Genomic DNA, 17952 nt, shown 5'->3' with positions numbered 1-17952 from the left:
AGACTCAGTTGTGTCGGATTGCTGGACGGTTTCCTGACCGCTTGAGCTCCCGGACTCTTCAAGAATCTCATCTCCGGGCTGCTAGGTACGCCCGATTGGTCAAAAGGAGCATCATCAACCGGAGTTCCGGCTGAATCATCTGATTGGTACTCGGGGTTAACTGTCGTTTTCCTTGTCCGAGCCATTATGTCATGCACATGAACAGAGACGGTCAGATTCGTAGAAGAGTAAGGGTGGTCTAAACAACCCCAGACGGCATCCCCAGTCTTAGACTCATCCATATCCGGTGAACGGTTGACAACTGCCCTAGGTTGTGTCGTGTGTGTGTTGGGAGAGTCTATTATTCTCTAACAACCTATACAACCGGGAAAAACTCAAAAAGTTGCGAAGGGCAGAGACGGTACCTTGAAGTAGTAAAAAAGCTTGCTAGCAGACGGATCTGTGAGTTGTTGCTTGCAGATACCCCAAGCGGAACCTCTTTGAAGAGCACTGAAGTTTGTAGAAGACTATTTTCCCAAAATGTGGCTTGAAGATGCCACAGGAGGAAGAGTCCGGTTGTGTATGTTTTGGAAGCTGAAATACAAAACAAACAATCAGGCGTTTTTGAAGAAAATCACTCAAAGATACCCCAGACGGTATCTATAGAATGTAGTATTTGAAGATTGCTCAAAGATACCCCAGACGGTATCTATAGACTAGTTTTTGAAGATTTCTCAGAGATACCCCAAACGGTATAAGACCGCCTAAGGGTCTATAGAATGCATTTTTTGGAAGATTGCTCAAAGATGCCCCAGGCGGCATAGGACCGGTTGTGGGTCTATGGAACGCAATTTATAAAGTTGCTTGAAGATAACCCAGACGGCATGAGCCCGGCTTTGGGTCTATTGAGAGAAATTATACAAAATTTTTGCTCAAAAGTGCCACAGACGACATGAGCCCGGCTATCGGTCTATTGGATGCAGCTTTTGAAGAAAATTGCTCACAGATGCCCCAGGCGGCATGAGACCGGATGTGGGCCTATGGAACGCAATTTTTGAAGACAATTGTTTGAGGATGCCTCAGACGGTATATAACCGGTTGTGGGTCTATTGAATGCGATTTATGAAAGAAATTGCTTAAAAGTGCTCTAGACGGTGTAAGACCGGTTGTGGTTCTATTGAAATCAAGAAGAAATTGACTAAGTCAGACGATACCTTAGTGAGTTGATCCAAGAAGCACTCGACCGATATCCTGATGCGTCTGAAAAGAAGAATCTGATTGCACGAAGTAGTAGCCGGTGTTAGAGCTTTTTTCTCTCAAGTAATTTTTGTGAAAATTCGCAAAGTAACAAATGAGAGGAGGGAGACTCCAATTTATAGGAAGGGGCAGAAGGAAAACCGTCACCTCCCCCTCCAATTCAAATTCGAAATTCGAATTCAAAAAAAATGGAGGGAAGGAGACGAAGCGTCACCTTCCTAGAATGTGACACGTGTCACATGTGCCACATGGCAAGCCACGTCACACCTGTGAGGGCAAATGTTTGGGGCAAAAAACCCCTATGCCACGTTGATAACTTGTTATTTTTTATAATTTTAGAGTGATTTTGAGACTTAGTTCACTAATTACTCTATTTTTATGCATTTTTTGTGTATCATATGCTTCACGGGTTTGCTAGTGTTTTGGTGCATATTTAGGTATAAATATGGCACTTTGAAGCTTTTGGACAAAGAAGAAAAGAAGTTTGAGACAAGAAGAGGAAATAAGGGAGCTATGGAAGAATGAAAGAAGCAAGGAAAAGTGTCCAAGAGTGAAATAAGAGTATTTGGAAGGGTTTTGGAAGGATTTTTTCCTTAAGGTCAAGTTCAAATGACCATAAATTTTTTTCTACCCAATTTTTTGAAGTGATTAAAATTGGATATTAAAGTTCATCTCAAGGGCTTTCCAACGACTACTTACATGCCTTATTCCAATGAGTAATGAAGAAGTTACGACCTTCCGAAACGAAGCTGTTTCGCCAGAAAACGCTGCACGTTCGTGCCAATTGATGCACGTCCGTGCCAATTGATGCACGTCCGTGCCGATTGATGCACGTCCATGCAAGGTCAGGCAGTAGCTACTGTTCTCATTTTAACAGGTATGCACGTCCGTGCAACCTTTGGCTTCATTTGTAGGGGGAGGGGGGGATCTTCTTAGTTTAGTTTTAGCTTAGGTTAGGGTTTTTAGAGAGAGAAACTCTCAATTTCTAGAGAGAGAAAGTGAGAAAAGCTTGTTGAAAGCTTGGAATATGAAGAATTGAAGGAAGGAAACTTGAAGATTTGGATACTCCTTGCAATATCAATGGGAATTTCTTTCTACCCATTAGAGAGACCAAGTTAGGTTTTTATCTTTGGTAGACTCGACGACGGCCTACTAGAAGCCAAATTCGAACCAGAAACCCAAGTTTTTGGGGTTTCTTTGTTTTTTAACGAAAATTTTAAATCTTTTTAAGCCTTGATTAATGCAAGCATTACAAGGTTATATTAAATGCATTATTGCATCCCTAATCTACTTCTATTTTAATTATCCTTAAGCATAATTATGAAGTTTTAATTAGTGCTTGAGTTGATATGCCTTTTTCACATAAACTTGATTTTTCATGATTTTGCAAATTAATTGCAATAATGTGTGAATGTTTGATGTGAATGTGTAATTTTAAGTTCCCAAGTATGTTAAAGTTCTAATCTTTAAAGGTTTAAATGATTGGAACTCTAACCCTAAATTCCATATTGAACAAAGTTTGGATTTTTCATGTTTGGTTGATTAAAATCCATGAAGTTCAAATACTTGTGAGTCAAATTTTGATTAATCTTCATATTGGAATATGTAATCTTGGTATTTTACACAAGTATGAAAGTTGGAAAATTTTATCATTGGGTGGTTAATTTATTTTTCCAACTCCCATTTGTCAAATCCATTATTAATTGGAAAAATTCATGGGAATAATCCCACCTTTGGGTCATTCGTTTTTAATAATCCCACCTTAGGATTATTTTTTAATAATCTGACCTTTACCCCCTATTCTTTTTTATTGGTCCTATTTTACCTGAAACCAGTTGAGGAGGTAAAAAAAAAATTTGATTAATTTACACGTGTCGTTACTTAATTGGTAAAAAAAAATAAAAAATAAAAAAAACCCCAAACCCAATTCAGCCACCACCATCCCTACCACCACCAATTCCCAAACTATAGAACCACCAGACCCGAACCCCAAAACCACCCCACCAGCCAACGTCAGCGCCGCTCAACCCCCTTCACCGCACTCTTTCCTCATTCCGACCACCCTTCCCCGCACTCCGTTCACTTACTCCTCCCTTTTCCGAACACCAATCCCCTGCTGCAATTCGGCTGCCCTACCCACGAACTAGCCCTACCCACCTAACCCACCACCGGAATGGCCTGAAAACCGCCCCTCTCATCTTCCCAAGCACCGAAACCCTACCCCTCCATTTCCCAAGCCCCGAAAACCCCAAAAGAGGTGGTGTTGGTGTTGAAGCTAGAGAAGGGGAGGGGACGGGATTGGGTTTCGAGGCTAGAGAAGGGGGTTTCAGGGATAAGGAAGAGGAGGGGGAGGGAGGGGGTTGATTTCGAGGTGGTTGGGGATGGTGGTTACGGAGGACAAGGAGGGGCAGCAGGTGATTCGATGTGTGGCAGGTGGCTGCTTTGCTTTTGATTGATGATGCAGGTGGTTGCGAGGGGTGTGTAAAGGTGGTGGTCAGGTGGTTGCTGGGCAGTTTGGGCTGGTAGGTGCGGCAGGGGAGTAGTGAAGATGGTGGTTGGTTTGTGGCTGCCGATTGGTGGTGAGGAGATTAAGGGGCTGCAGCCTGCGGTTGTTGCATCTAATTGGTGGTAATTGGCTCGGTTTGGGTGGCTGAAAGTGGAGCAGTTTTTTTTTTTTTTTTTGTGTTACTTAATTTTATTTTTTTTTAACTTTTTTTGGACCAATGACAGGCTGCCACGTGTCATGTAACCTTTTATAACAGGTTACATGACCGGTTGGGACCAATAAAAAAGAATGGGAGATAAAGGTCGGATTATTAAAAAATAATCCAAAGGTGGGATTATTAAAAACGAATGGCCTAAAGGTGGGATTATTCCCATGAATTTTTCCTTAGTAATTTGCATATTGGCTAAATTAATTATGGACATAGCTCATTTAATTTTAAGCATAAAGAAAGACCTAAATTTGTTCAAAAATAAATTTTTGGATGATATAGGCTTGTGCACCACTAAAATTAAATTTATTTAAGTTAGACTTATTTTATTTTATTTTTCCTCAAATTGATTCTAAAAATGTAATTTATAATTAATTTATGTCACACATAAATCGGAATTAAAATTCAAAGTGAAATGCACGTAAATCGATGCAAAACCGCAAGCGTCACCAAGGCTAGCCGGGCTGCCTAGCAGCCCACATGTAGGCTGCCTGTGGTGCGCGCATGGCTGAGCATCAATTGTACGTGGTTGTGTGGCGAGGGGTGCTAAGGCTGGGCTTGGGGCAGTGGCATTGGCTGCTGGTTGCTTGGGGCGCTGGTGGGCAGCGTGATAGCAAGCACCAGCCAGCCCCCACTTGCTGGCAGGCGCCAACATGCGAGCAGGCATGCGTGGTGCTGACCAACGTAGTGTGTTGTGCTGGGCGCAGCATGCTAGCACCAAGCGCCAGCACAGCCCTTGATGTTGCTGGTGCTATGTGGCGCAGGGCTGCTGGAGATGCTTGTGTGTGTTGCTTGGCAGCGAGGCAGCAAGCCCCAGCTAGCCAGCCCACTGCTGCCTAGCAGCCATGGTGCGCAATGCACCATGCTTGGGTGAGGCTTCGTTGCTTAATTTTGAGCTATGCAATTTTGCGAAAACTTTGTCGTTTTAAATTATTTATGTAATTATTTTAATGAGGTTAGACCTCGATTTTTCCGGCTTTTGCAAAATTTTGATTTAAACAAATTATGGGTTATGCCGACTTAATTAATCGAATTAATTAAGTATGGATGCGGAATTTAGTTGGAGCTTAGTTAATTACGTGAGCAATTTACTTTTAGAAATAATGAATTAAACAACTTTGACTAGTTTTAATTAGGCGCGTTAATTGGATTAACCATCTAAGTTAGTTACTAGTTTTGCATGTTTAATTATGTATTTCGTAATTTGCAAGGGCCATTCACAAATAGTGAATGGGTGAATGGAAGATTGTTTTCAAAACAGGTTATTGAAAATGGCAACTAGTGGGGCCCGACTAGGATAGAAAATACGGACTGCGTTCTGTTATGTATTTTTGTAAATCTAAATACGGTCTGCGAACCGTTAAGTATTTTTGTACTATTGGATTAATCTTAGTCGTACTAGCTGGTTATTTTATTTTGGCCAAGATGTCTCAAGACGGTGTTTCGATGAAGACGAGCCAAGATGAAGACCCATGGAAATTGAAGATTTCAAGGGGTCATGCTAGTTGCTAAATGCATCTATTTTTATGCTTTATGTATATATTGTTGTTATATATGAATGTTAGATGCATGTCTAGGATTTTTATATGTTGCGACGATTAGTTAAGTTCACTTAAATCAAACCAACATAGAAACCCTAGGTCCCTTAATAATATTGAGCTAAAATTTGTCGTTCCAAGAACAACACTTACCGAACTAATGCGTGTATGTGATGGGCTACGCCAAAGAGAGACATCACTACTTCCCTAGGAACGTAAGGTATACTAGGTATACCAGTTGTCTTGGTTAAGCTCAACGATATCAGTAAGGAGTCCTTAGATGTCGTGGCAAAAGAGATAAAATGTCAAGGATGCATTAGATGCGACATTTTATCAAATCGAGAGTAGCTTGGAGCTATTAGCAATTGGATTGCTTACCTTAAGATATTTAATGATTAAGACAAGCCAAAGCATGCTTAACCATTTCATGATATTTGGGATCTCGGAATCATTTTATTCTCGCCTAAAAGGGACAATTTTATAAATGCTTGGATAAAATGTTCAATAAGATTGAAAATATCCATGAACGCTTTTGAAAATTTCAACTTATTGATTTATGAATGGTTTTTCATTTCAAATTCTTTCAATTGTGGAATAATGTCTGCAAGTAACTCAAACAACAACCAATTCTCTTTACGCTCAATTCTCGACAAGGAGAAGTTGAGCGAGCCAAATTTTCTTGATTGGCAAAGAAATTTGCGCATTGTACTAATGCAAAAGCAAAAGGAATACGTCCTTGATGAGAAAATGCCCGACGCTCCCAATGAGGAGGTCACTCAGGCTGCCCTTAACTGATGGCAAAGTGCCAATCGGGATGTCAAATGCATCATGTTGGCCACTATGTCTCCGGACCTTCAAAAGACTTTCTTTGAAAAGGAGACGGATTTTAAGATCATTTCTGAGCTTAAGAATATGTTTCAAGAGCAGGCCCAAACTGAAAGGTTCGAAACCCACAGGCAGATCCTTGAGAGCAAGCTCAAGAAAGGAGAGCCGGTCAGCCCGCATGTCCTCAAAATGATTGGATTATTTGAGAACATGGAAAGGCTTGATGTTGGGTATTCAACCGAGATGGCAACTGACATCATTATCCACTCGCTTCACAAAGGCTATGATCAGTTCGAAATGAACTATAATATGCATAGCATGGAGAAAACCCTCACCGAGCTTCATGGTATGTTGAAGCAAGCCGAGCAACCCCTCAAGGATGAGGGCAAGCATGACATGCTCATGGTGAGCAAGGGCAAGCCATTCAAACGTCCGGGAAAGAAGAAGAGCTTTAAAGGGAAAAAGAGAAATTTTCCGCCTAAGTCAAACACTGCCAAGCGCAGCAAGGACAAGAAGGTAGCCTCTTCCAAGTCCAATTCAGAATGTTTCTACTGCAAGAAGAAGGGACATTGGAAACGGGACTGCCTCGAGTTCAAGGAAGACAAGAAGAACGGCACCGTTGCTTCTTCATCAGGTATTTTTGTTATAGACTTAAATTTCGCTAGCAAAACATCATGGGTATTAGATACCGGATGTGGCTCACACCTTTGTTCCAATGCTCAAGGACTAAGGATAAATAGGAGGCTAGAGAAGGGAGAGGTCGAGCTTCGGATCGGCAATGGAGCAAGAATGTATGTCGTCTCCGTTGGAACTCTCAGTTTGTCATTGCCCTCTGGGCTTATCTTAGAACTTGACAATTGTTATCATGTTCCTAGAGTTACCAAAAACATTATTTCAATATCGGTGTTGGACGCCAAAGGTTTTGAATTTTGAATTAAGAGCAATAGTTGTTCATTTTATTTCGATAATGTTTTATATGGTAAAGCATATTCAGAAAATGGTCTTTATCTGCTTTCTCTAGACAAAAAAGTCTATAACATTGATGATACCGCCAAAAGGGCTAAGACCATCGAGTCGAATCAAACCTACTTGTGGCATTGTCATCTTGGCCATATTAACGTCAAACGCATCAAGAAACTTCTATAAGAAGGTGTTCTTGACACATTCGACTTGGAGTCGTTTGAAAATTACGAAGGATGTCTATTAGGCAAGATGATAAAACAGCCATTCTCCAAGTTGGGAGAAAGGGCAAGTGACTTATTACGTCTAATACACACGGATGTATGTGGACCAATGAGTGCACCCGCAAGACAAGGTTATCGATATTTCATCACCTTCACCGACGATTTTAGTAGATATGGCTATATCTACTTAATGTCGAATAAATCTGAATCCTTTGAGAAATTCAAAGACTTTCAGAAAGAAGTTGAGAATCAACTTAGCAAGAAAATTAAAGCACTTCGATCGGATCAAGGTGGCGAATATTTGAGCCATGAATTCGACGATCACTTGAAAGAAAATGGTATTCTTTCAGAGTTGACACCTCCTGAAACTCCTCAATGGAATGGAGTATTCGAACGGAGGAATCGAACCTTGTTAGACATGGTTCGATCAATGATGGGTCTTAGTGAACTTCCTATCTCTTTCTGGGGACATGCGCTACAAACCGCGGCACTAACACTTAACTGCGCTACGTCAAAAGCTGTTGAAAAGACTCCATATGAATTATGGACTAAGAAACCTCCTAGGTTGTCTTTTCTCAAGATTTGGGGATGCAAAGCATATGTCAAGCAATTAATTTCAGAAAAACTTCATCCCAAATCAGATAAGTGTTTCTTTGTGGGATACCCAAAAGAAACCAAAGGGTATTACTTCTACAATAAATCCGAGAACAAAGTGTTTGTTACTCGTGATGGTGTCTGTTTGGAGAAGGAACACCTTTCCAAAATGACAAGTGGGAGGAAAATCGAACTCGACAAAGTTCGAGAGGACGAGCAACAATGTCAACCTGATAAAATTGACAATCTAAGTGCTTTGGAAGTAGCTGGGAAGATTGGTCAGAATCAAACAGACAATGTAAATGCTCAACCTATTACCCTTCGTAGGTCGCAACGGCAAAGATCTCAACTAGACAGATACCTTGGTATTGTCTTAACCGATGATCAAGACATCCTAGTTATGGATGGAGATGAGCCAGCGACATACAAGCAAGCTATGACGAGCCCCGACTCTGAAAAATGGCAAGAGGCCATGAAATCCGAGATGGACTCCATGTCTGAAAATCAAGTCTGGGACTTGGTGAATTTGCCCGAGGGTTACACACCCATTGGTTGCAAATGGATCTTCAAATTGAAGACAGACAAGGATGGAAATGTATCGATATATAAGGCTAGACTGGTGGCAAAAGGTTATAGACAAATCCACGGGATTAACTATGATGAAACCTTTTCACCGGTCGCAATGCTAAAGTTTGTCCGGATTATTCTAGCAATTGCTGCACATAACGATTATGAAATATGGCAGATGGATGTCAAAACCGCCTTCCTAAATGGGATTTGGAAGAAACTGTGTACATGACACAGCCAGAAGGTTTTGTCGATCCGAGCAACGCTGGAAAGGTTTGCAAGCTTAAGAAGTCCATTTATGGACTAAAGCAAGCCAGCAGGAGTGGGAATCTGCGATTTGATGAAGCCATCAACAAGTTTGTCTTTATCAAGAATCCAGATGAGTCTTGTGTATACAAGAAGGTCAGTAGGAGTGACATCGCATTTCTAGTCCTATATGTCGATGACATACTGCTCATTGGAAACAGCACAAAATTACTGGAGTTCGTAAAGGGCTGGTTGGGAAAGTGCTTTTCAATGAAGGACTTAGGAGAGGCACAGTACATATTGAGCATCAAGATCTACAGCGATAGATCTAGGAGGATGATTGGATTGAGCTAGAGTACTTACATTGATAAAGTACTAGCACGATTCAACATGGAGAATGCCAAGAGAGGGCATCTACCCATGTCCAATGGCGTAACTCTCAGCAAGAAACAGTGTCCACAGACACCTGTTGAGCTTGAGAGAATGGATCAGATTCCATATGCTTCGCTAATTGGGTCGATCATGTATGTCATGATATGTACCAGGCCAGATGTCTCGTATGCCATGAGTGCTACGAGCCGATACCAATCAAACCCAGGAGAGGCGCATTGGACTGCGGCCAAGAATATCCTAAAGTACCTGAAAAGGAACAAGGATAAATTCCTGGTTTATGGTGGCCACAAAGATCTGGTTGTTGAAGGTTACACCGACGCTAGCTTCCAGACTGACAGAGACGACTTCAAGTCACAGTCATGGTACATATTTTGCCTAAATGGAGGAGCATTTAGCTGGAAGAGTGCCAAGCAGAGCACAACTGCAGACTCTACAACTGAAGCCGAATACTTGGCTGCTTCAGAAGCTGCTAAGGAGGCTGTTTGGATTCGGAAGTTTGTTAGTGAACTTGGTGTTGTACCCTCCATCAAGGGACCGATAGATCTCTACTGTGACAATAATGGAGCTATCGCTCATGCCAGGGAGCCAAGAGAACACCAGAAGGTCAAACATGTCCAAAGGCGATTTCACATGATAAGGGAATGGAAATCCGAAGGTGAAATCAGAATTTGTAAGATCGGCACGGATGATAATGTAGTCGATCCTTTGACTAAACCTTTGCCTCAAGTGAAACACAACAAGCACGTTGAGGCAATGGAAATCACGCACGTTGGAGATTGGCTTTGAAATTCCCTATACATGTGTTTTAATTAAACTGGTTGATTTAATGTAAGACACTGTATTGAAACCATTCATTAATGGAGTAATTAATTTTTGTGCAAAATTATCATTCACTCCATTGTTATTTAATTGTGGTTTAGAATTAAATAATGAGTCCATTCGATTTATGGAAATATTCAAAACAGGGTATCAAGACCATGTTTTGGATAAAGAAACACCTGTTAACTGAACATGAATATTTAAATCGAAAGTTATCCCTAATCGAGGTCATCTAACTGATGGACGATTGATGACCACCAGAGATTAGTGTGTGGTATGATTTACTGCACCGTTTCTTGTGCTACAAGGATATGATGGTCATAAATCATTTTCACAGGTGCCAGTTTGGAACTGCACTGGATCGACCTATGAGATTACTTTAAGAGATTCAAATTGTCATAAGTACATTTCTCATTATAGCTATCGGAACTCGTTTCCTCGACCATGAGTATTGTGAAGTTTTCTTGTTCGAGAACTAGTCTCTTTGATGTTGCCTAACGTCTGCCGTAACTGGGGATCATAACGGGAACACTCGGGAGATTAGGTCCTCTTAGTAAAAGAAACTTACAATGCAAGACTGGGAATGTCCCCCTATTAACAATAGGGAATATGTCTGGTCGTGCTCAGATGGATTTTAGAAATCATCTGCTTATTAACAGTCGAACTCGGAGATCGAGAAACACTTCTGAATGTAATAAGGATGACGATGAATCTTACCTTATAGTTCACGAAGAGACATTCAGCGACATAGGAAATGGGCTATACACTATATGCACACTTGTTCGGAAGGACAAGTGGGAGATTGAAAGGAATGGTTTCCTTCCAACAAGTGTATTATTCTGATAGAGTTCAGAATTATTACAGAGCTAATTCTTCAGTAAGGTCAAGTGATCGGAATGCCTAGGTGGAGGCCGCTTCCGATCAGTAATATTAAGGTATAATTAATATTACAGCTTAATCTTAACTGAACCCTTCGGGTCGAACCCAATCGAACAACCAATCCGAGACGACAAATTAATCCGAAGGATTTAATGAGTCGACGAAGTTTTACGAATATAGACATCGGATATCGAGCCTAGGGCGTCGAGTCCGAGCGTCGCAAAATCACAAGCAACAAGTACGAGCATAGCCGTAGCTAGGCTAGGCTAGCTCATCGCAAGCCTAGGCGCACCATGTGTGTGCTAGGCGCACCATGGTGTGTTAGGCGCGCCATGCGTGCTAGGCGCAAGCTTAGGCACCATCGCAACACCATGGCTGCGCATATGTGTGCCTTCGCATGGCACTGCATCGCAGCATCCATGCCTGGGTGCTAGGCACCATCGCAGGCCATACGCGCCAAGCACAGCCATCGTAGTGCTGGGCACTGGCGCATGTGCGTGTGCGTGCATGCCTCGCACCATCGCAGGCCATAGTGTGCCTTGCACCATCGCAAGCCACGCACCAAGCACAGCACCCTTGTGAACCATCGCAGCAGCAGCCTCGCACGGCAGCACCATGCTCGGCCTTGTGTGTGTATGCGTGTGCTTATGCCTAGGGGCCATCGCAGCATCACAGCACCAAGCTTCGCATGCTTGTGCGTGTGGCTAGCGAGGCGATGCCCAACATGCGTGGCTCGCTAGCAGCACGCATGTTGGGAAGTGCGAAAGGGGCAGTGCGTGTGCGATGGCGAGAGAGGCAAGGGTGGGCTGGTGCTAGCTTGTTGGGCTGGTGCTAGCTGGATGGGCTAGCTGGCACTGCTAGCTGGCGTGCTAGCTGGCTGCCAGCCCAGCAGCCCTTGCTTGAGGTGGTTTTGGATGAGGGGACCATTGCTTGGAGCAATGGCTTAGGGATCAAGGCAATTATCCCCCCCAAGCCTTTAGTCCTCACCTAACTCTCTCTCTTCCCTTGACACTTGTTGCATTGTGATTGATTTAATTGTTTATTTAATTTGGAATTAAATAAATTGTTGAATTTACCAACTCTCCCACATTGATGGGAGATTGGAAATCAAGGGTGTTTGTCCCTATAAATACCAAAGGCATGGGTATTAGGAAAGACACAACCTTGAGTGGAATTAAAAGGCAACTCTTGATTTGAGTAAACCTTGATTCGTAAAACTCATAGTTTTATTTGTCCGGGTCTCGACTAACCTTCAAGACTTAGGACGCTCGGGTCGGGTTCGAGGGTACGATCCCGTTGGAGACCTCGTATTTTCGGGGTTCAAGTAAGAGCTCATAGTTGAGCGAAGCACGCATCAAAGGTATAATATTTTATCCTTTCTTGTGTTTTAATTATGTTTTATTTGTTAATTGCATTTATTTTGGGGGGCGGGTCTTGGCGGGTTTCTTTCCGCGTAGTGAGGGTCACTACGAAACCCAACACTTCACACTTTCATGAAGGGGGGTTGATTGTTAGTTTGATGCTTGAATTCGTTCATAGTTGTACTTTTGGATATTCATGCTCTTCTTTATTTTTCTTTCATATAACTTTAAAAAAATTAAAAAAAAAATAAAAAAAATTGCCCAAGGATGAGACTCAAATGACGATACTTATATGTTTTGCTTGCTTGACTCTTGAGTGATGAGTAAAAGTATTTTTAGAAGAGTGTGTGCACAAGTTGGGGTCATTTAGAGGTCTATTAATCTTGATTGCATTGGAGTATATGAAATGAAAGCCAATGAATGCTCAATTTCACGCCTAGTATAAGATATTGTCTAATTTGCTCAAGTAGGATATGTTTGAATAAATTTGTGGTCCCTTGTGCCCTTGATGTGCCCCCTTTCCTCCTCGAAATGAAACTCTATTAGGGAATTGGTTCTACTTGTATCATGTGTAATAAGTGGCGTAATAAGCCGCACGTTCTCAATAAAGAAAGAGCCTTGGGTGTGCATTTTGGGAGGTGGACTAGCATTTTGAGATTTTATAACCGAAAGAGGGCTTGTTACAACTTTGGAATATCTAGGTGTGCTCTAATGAACTAGTAAAAGGCCTAAGGAAGTATCTTAGTGAAACCTTTCTTAGTTCTCCTCTCTACCCCCAACTCATGTGTACATTTGTATGATTGGTAATTCTTGAAAGTTGTTCACTTGTCTTGCTTGTGTCTCATATCCCGATGAGTTGACTTGGGCGAAAAATTGAAATTGTGTGATTTTTGACGATGTGTTGTGGATTGCGTGAGTTATGGGGCAAGCTCATTGGAAACCCTCACGAGATAAAAACTCGTCCTCTAGGGCGACTTAGAGGTTTAAATTGCTTCTCACTTGCGCTAAAAGTGATTGTGGTTGCTACATTGCGGATTAGTGTGTATATGCATTCTCCTTGTTACCCCTCCTTGTTTAGATTCTAGCACGTTATTTCCCTTCTTTGGTTTGACATTATTGTTTTTCTCGAGGACGAGCAAAATCTTAGCTTGAGGGGATTTGATAAATTGTTATTTTGTATAATTTTAGAGTGATTTTGAGACTTATAATTGTGAGAAATCAATGCCTTAGTTCACTAATTACTCTATTTTTATGCATTTTTTGTGTATCATATGCTTCACGGGTTTGCTAGTGTTTTGGTGCATATTTAGTTATAAATATGGCACTTTGAAGCTTTTGGACAAAGAAGAAAAGAAGTTTGAGATAAGAAGAGGAAATAAGGGAGCTATGGAAGAATGAAAGAAGCAAGGAAAAGTGTCCAAGAGTGAATTAAGAGCATTTGGAAGGGTTTTAGAAGGATTTTTTCCTTAAGGTCAAGTTCAAATGACCATAACTTTTTTTCTACTCAAGTTTTTGAAGTGAGTCAAATTGGAGATTAAATTGCATCTCAAGGGCTTTCCAACGACTACTTACATGCCTTATTCCAATGAGTAATGAAGAAGTTATGACCTTCCGAAACGAAGCGACGTGCCAATTGATGCACGTCCGTGCCGATTGATGCACGTCCGTGCCGATTGATGCACGTCCGTGCCGATCAGTTGCACGTCCGTGCCGATTGATGCACGTCCGTGCCGATCAATGCATGTCTGTGCCGATTGATGCACGTTCGTGCAAGGTTAGGCAGTAGCTACTGTTCTCATTTTAACAAGTCTGCACGTCCGTGCAACCTTTGGCACGTCCGTGCCGACCTGTAGCCGGGCCGATACTGGGTTTCTCCGTCCTTTTACTTGGGGGTTATATAATATCCCTTTAGCTTCATTTGTAGGGGGGGATCTTCTTAGTTTAGATTTAGCTTAGGTTAGGGTTTTTAGAGAGAGAAACTCTCATTTTCTAGACAGAGAAAGTGAGAAAAGCTTGTTGAAAGCTTGGAATATGAAGAATTGAAGGAAGGAAACTTGAAGATTTGGATACTCCTTGCAATATCAATGAGAATTTCTTACTCTCTCTCTCCTATTTTGTTATTCTATTTACTTATTTTTGTACCTTTTCATCCTTAATTACTTGTTTATGTTAGATTAGTGTTTGATTTTATTTTCTTAGTTGTTAATTCCTTTAGTTTTGCAATTTATTATGATTTGTGAGTAGTTCTTTTACTTGGGATGGTTGAAACCATTAATGAATTCACAAATACTTGTTTATATGTGTTGATTTAGCTAATGTGGGATGTTAATTAGTTGAGCTTAAGTGGTTTCATTGTTAGTTCTTGTAAGTGGCCATTGCTAGAACTATTTATCTAAGCTTTCTCAACGAAGGATCAAGAGATGAACTTGAGTTAGCTCCCTTATGCTTAATTGACTTAAAATGCCATGAGAATAGGAATTTCTAGTCAAGGGAATGTTTATGTCATCATGATTATGCTTTACCACTTGTTTTATGCTTTGTAACCAAGAGAGTAGGTTATATTCATGACTCAAGTAATCCCTCTAGCTTGAGAGAGTAGTTGGGTGCCTTAGATGACTTCCCCTAATTTATCCCCAAATTGCTATATCTTGTATGTTAAATTGTAGTTTGTGAATGACTTAATCGGTGGATACCTTCCCAAGATCCTTTTTATTATTGTTTGTAGTTTTTCTTCATAATTCATAACCCAAAAAGACTTGACTTAGCTTATCATAAATCGATATTTGTTAGTGCTCCCCTTAGTCCTTGTGGGATCGACCCTTACTAACCCTTTCTACCCATTAGAGAGACCAAGTTAGGTTTTTATCTTTGGTAGGCTCGACGACGGCCTATCACACGTGGCCCAATAACAAGCTGACACGTGGCAGCCCTTGAAAGGCCCAATGGGATCCAATTGGATGCTGACACGTGGCATTGTAACCCTTATAAGGGAGCAGATCTTCATCTGCTATAAATAGAGGAAACTCCTCATTTATTAACATTCACAAATATTCAGAAATCCTCAAAAATACAAACACCAAAAACCGAGCAATATTAATTGCAGAATCTCTCTAAATCAGAGAGAAAAACCCATTTATTTTCTGCACTTTTCTACATCCGGAGACGTACTAACTTGATCGTCGGAGGCGGAACTCCACCCAACCGGAGTTTCGTGGTTTTGCAGTTACAGACAGTCGGCGCACATTCCCAGAATTGTAACTCTCCCGAGGGACTCCAAAAAACCCCGAAATAGTTTTCATTATCCTTAGATGCCTGTTCCTGTTTTTTGGAAACCATTTCCAACACTTCATCGACTCTGAGGTCCACCAATTGTAACAAATCTGCCACAGCCTCAACACCCTCCTTACAAGCTGAAGCCTTTGAGCAAATTGGTTCATACATCCCCATCAATTTGTGATATTGCCTGGCTTCATCGGTTTTAAGTGGATCATGGTAAGCTACTTTCACTCATGTGTGTTTCCGTTGAATATCCTTCCTTCAACGACGTAGAATATTCTTCTCAGGAACGATGGAAACACCACAATGGTCATACACGAAGATCATATGTCGATAAATGATAGCATGACACTCAAAGTGTTTACATTCACAAGTAGCTTCATATGTATTACTGTCATAGCACACCCTGTAGCATCTCTAAATCTTAGTTACATATTCTTTCTTTGCATATTTTCTCTTGATCCACACTCGGTCCTCAATAACAAACTCATCTTGATTCTCATCAACTTCATAGGCATCTAGGCGACGCACGTACAACATCCTCTACACTCCTGCTGAACTTCTTTGAATTTGGCGTCCGGGTAACACTTCTGGAACACTTCCTCCGCTGGGAAATTAGTAGCTAAATGATTGATGTACCGTAGTGTGTTGGAGTCCGCAATTCTTTCTAACTCGGCCCTTATCTGCATTGCATCGCAGTATCGAAACACAAATTCTGACAACGTTGTATGCTTGTCAACATAACTTTTGAAGAAGTGATTGAAACTTTCCGAACTTTGGGTTGTTTTCATCCTGGCCTATAATAAATGCTTCAAATACGCTGGGATCCACATGTGCCTTTCCTCATAAAATCCTACATTTCAAATTATTGCAATAAGTGGCTTATCTAAAAATATACAAACCTCATACACCTAGACTCCTGTGAATGGTACATTCACTGTTTCAGAAATGTGCCACAGATAAGATAAACATGCAAAAAAAAAAAACATTCAGAGGTACAAAAGTCTACCACTAGACCTGCTCCTGCTCTAAATCAGAACTGAAACAGCTTCTAGATGCCTGCACACATACAACTACACCTCTACATATTCTAATAGAAATCAGTAACAATCACAAAAAAAAAATAAAAAAAAATAAAAGAAGAAATAGAAGTGCAGTACCTTCAAGCCAACTGTTATCTCCTAGTTTGTAATAATCAACTCCGTCCACCCAACGATCTACAAATTCATCAGCATCTAAACTACCATAAATGATATTTTCAAACTCATCCTTTACAACTTCATAGTCCTCATGCTTGTTACCCACATACCTCCCAAACTTCTGAAGCATGTGTCATATGCACCACCTATGGCAACTCTTAGGCACAGTCAAGTTTACAGCTTTCCTAATCGGCGAATCTTGATCCGTTAGGATGAAGATAAGAGCTTTACCTCCCATGCAATGTAGCCAAGTCCTCAACACCCACTCATAGGTCTCCGCCGTATCCCGAGAGATTAATACACACCCAAAAAAAATACTCTGCCCATGATGGTTCACACCGATAAACACAACAAAAGGAAGGTGAAATTTTTTTGTCAAATACGTACTGTCAAAACACACAACATCTCCAAACTCCTCATACGCAGCTCTACTCCTCGCGTCTACCCACACATCATCTTGTAATGCCCCGTCCTTCCCAAACCAACATAGATGGAAAAAAAATTGATTGTCGGCACTCATTTTGTTGAAGTACTCTATCATGCCATTTGCATCACCCTTACATTCTCCAAGTCTCTTTGCGTAAATGTCATCTCCTCAACTCCATTACGCTCCCGAGCATAAAAACTGTACATTTGGGATACCTTTACCTTAAACTTCTTCGCCGTATGCACCTGCTTGACTAAGTGATTGTTTTTCACCATTAACTCGTGCTTCCGGTACATCGCTACATCCTTTGACTTTTCCGGAGTAACAATGTGACCTTTGTGCTCCAAACTCAGCCTTCGAACAATCCAGTTCCCTTCCTCATTAACACTGGCATACAACTCCACAGGACACCCGCACTTTTTATTCTTCCGTTTCTGAACTGTCTTCCTTAAGTGCATCATGTTTACGCTTCCTTGAAGCGTAACCATAACAGTCACAAGTCCACTTAACATTCCTTCTCTGCTTACAACACTTCCCCTTTTCCAATTCCTTCTTCACATCCACCCACCCAAAAGCAGCCCTCACTATACCAAAACTCTTTTGCCTACCATAACTCCAGAAATAGGTATCCAACTCCTCCCAACTCCCAAATACCATGCCCTAAGTTGGGGGTGGTACTTCCTCTTCCACACCA

The sequence above is a fragment of the Chenopodium quinoa genome, unplaced genomic scaffold (assembly GCF_001683475.1).
Source record: "Chenopodium quinoa cultivar QQ74 unplaced genomic scaffold, ASM168347v1, whole genome shotgun sequence".
NCBI classification, from domain to species: Eukaryota; Viridiplantae; Streptophyta; class Magnoliopsida; order Caryophyllales; family Amaranthaceae; genus Chenopodium; species Chenopodium quinoa.
The sequence above is the reverse complement of the archived record's forward strand: the minus strand, read 5'-3'. Positions refer to the sequence as shown.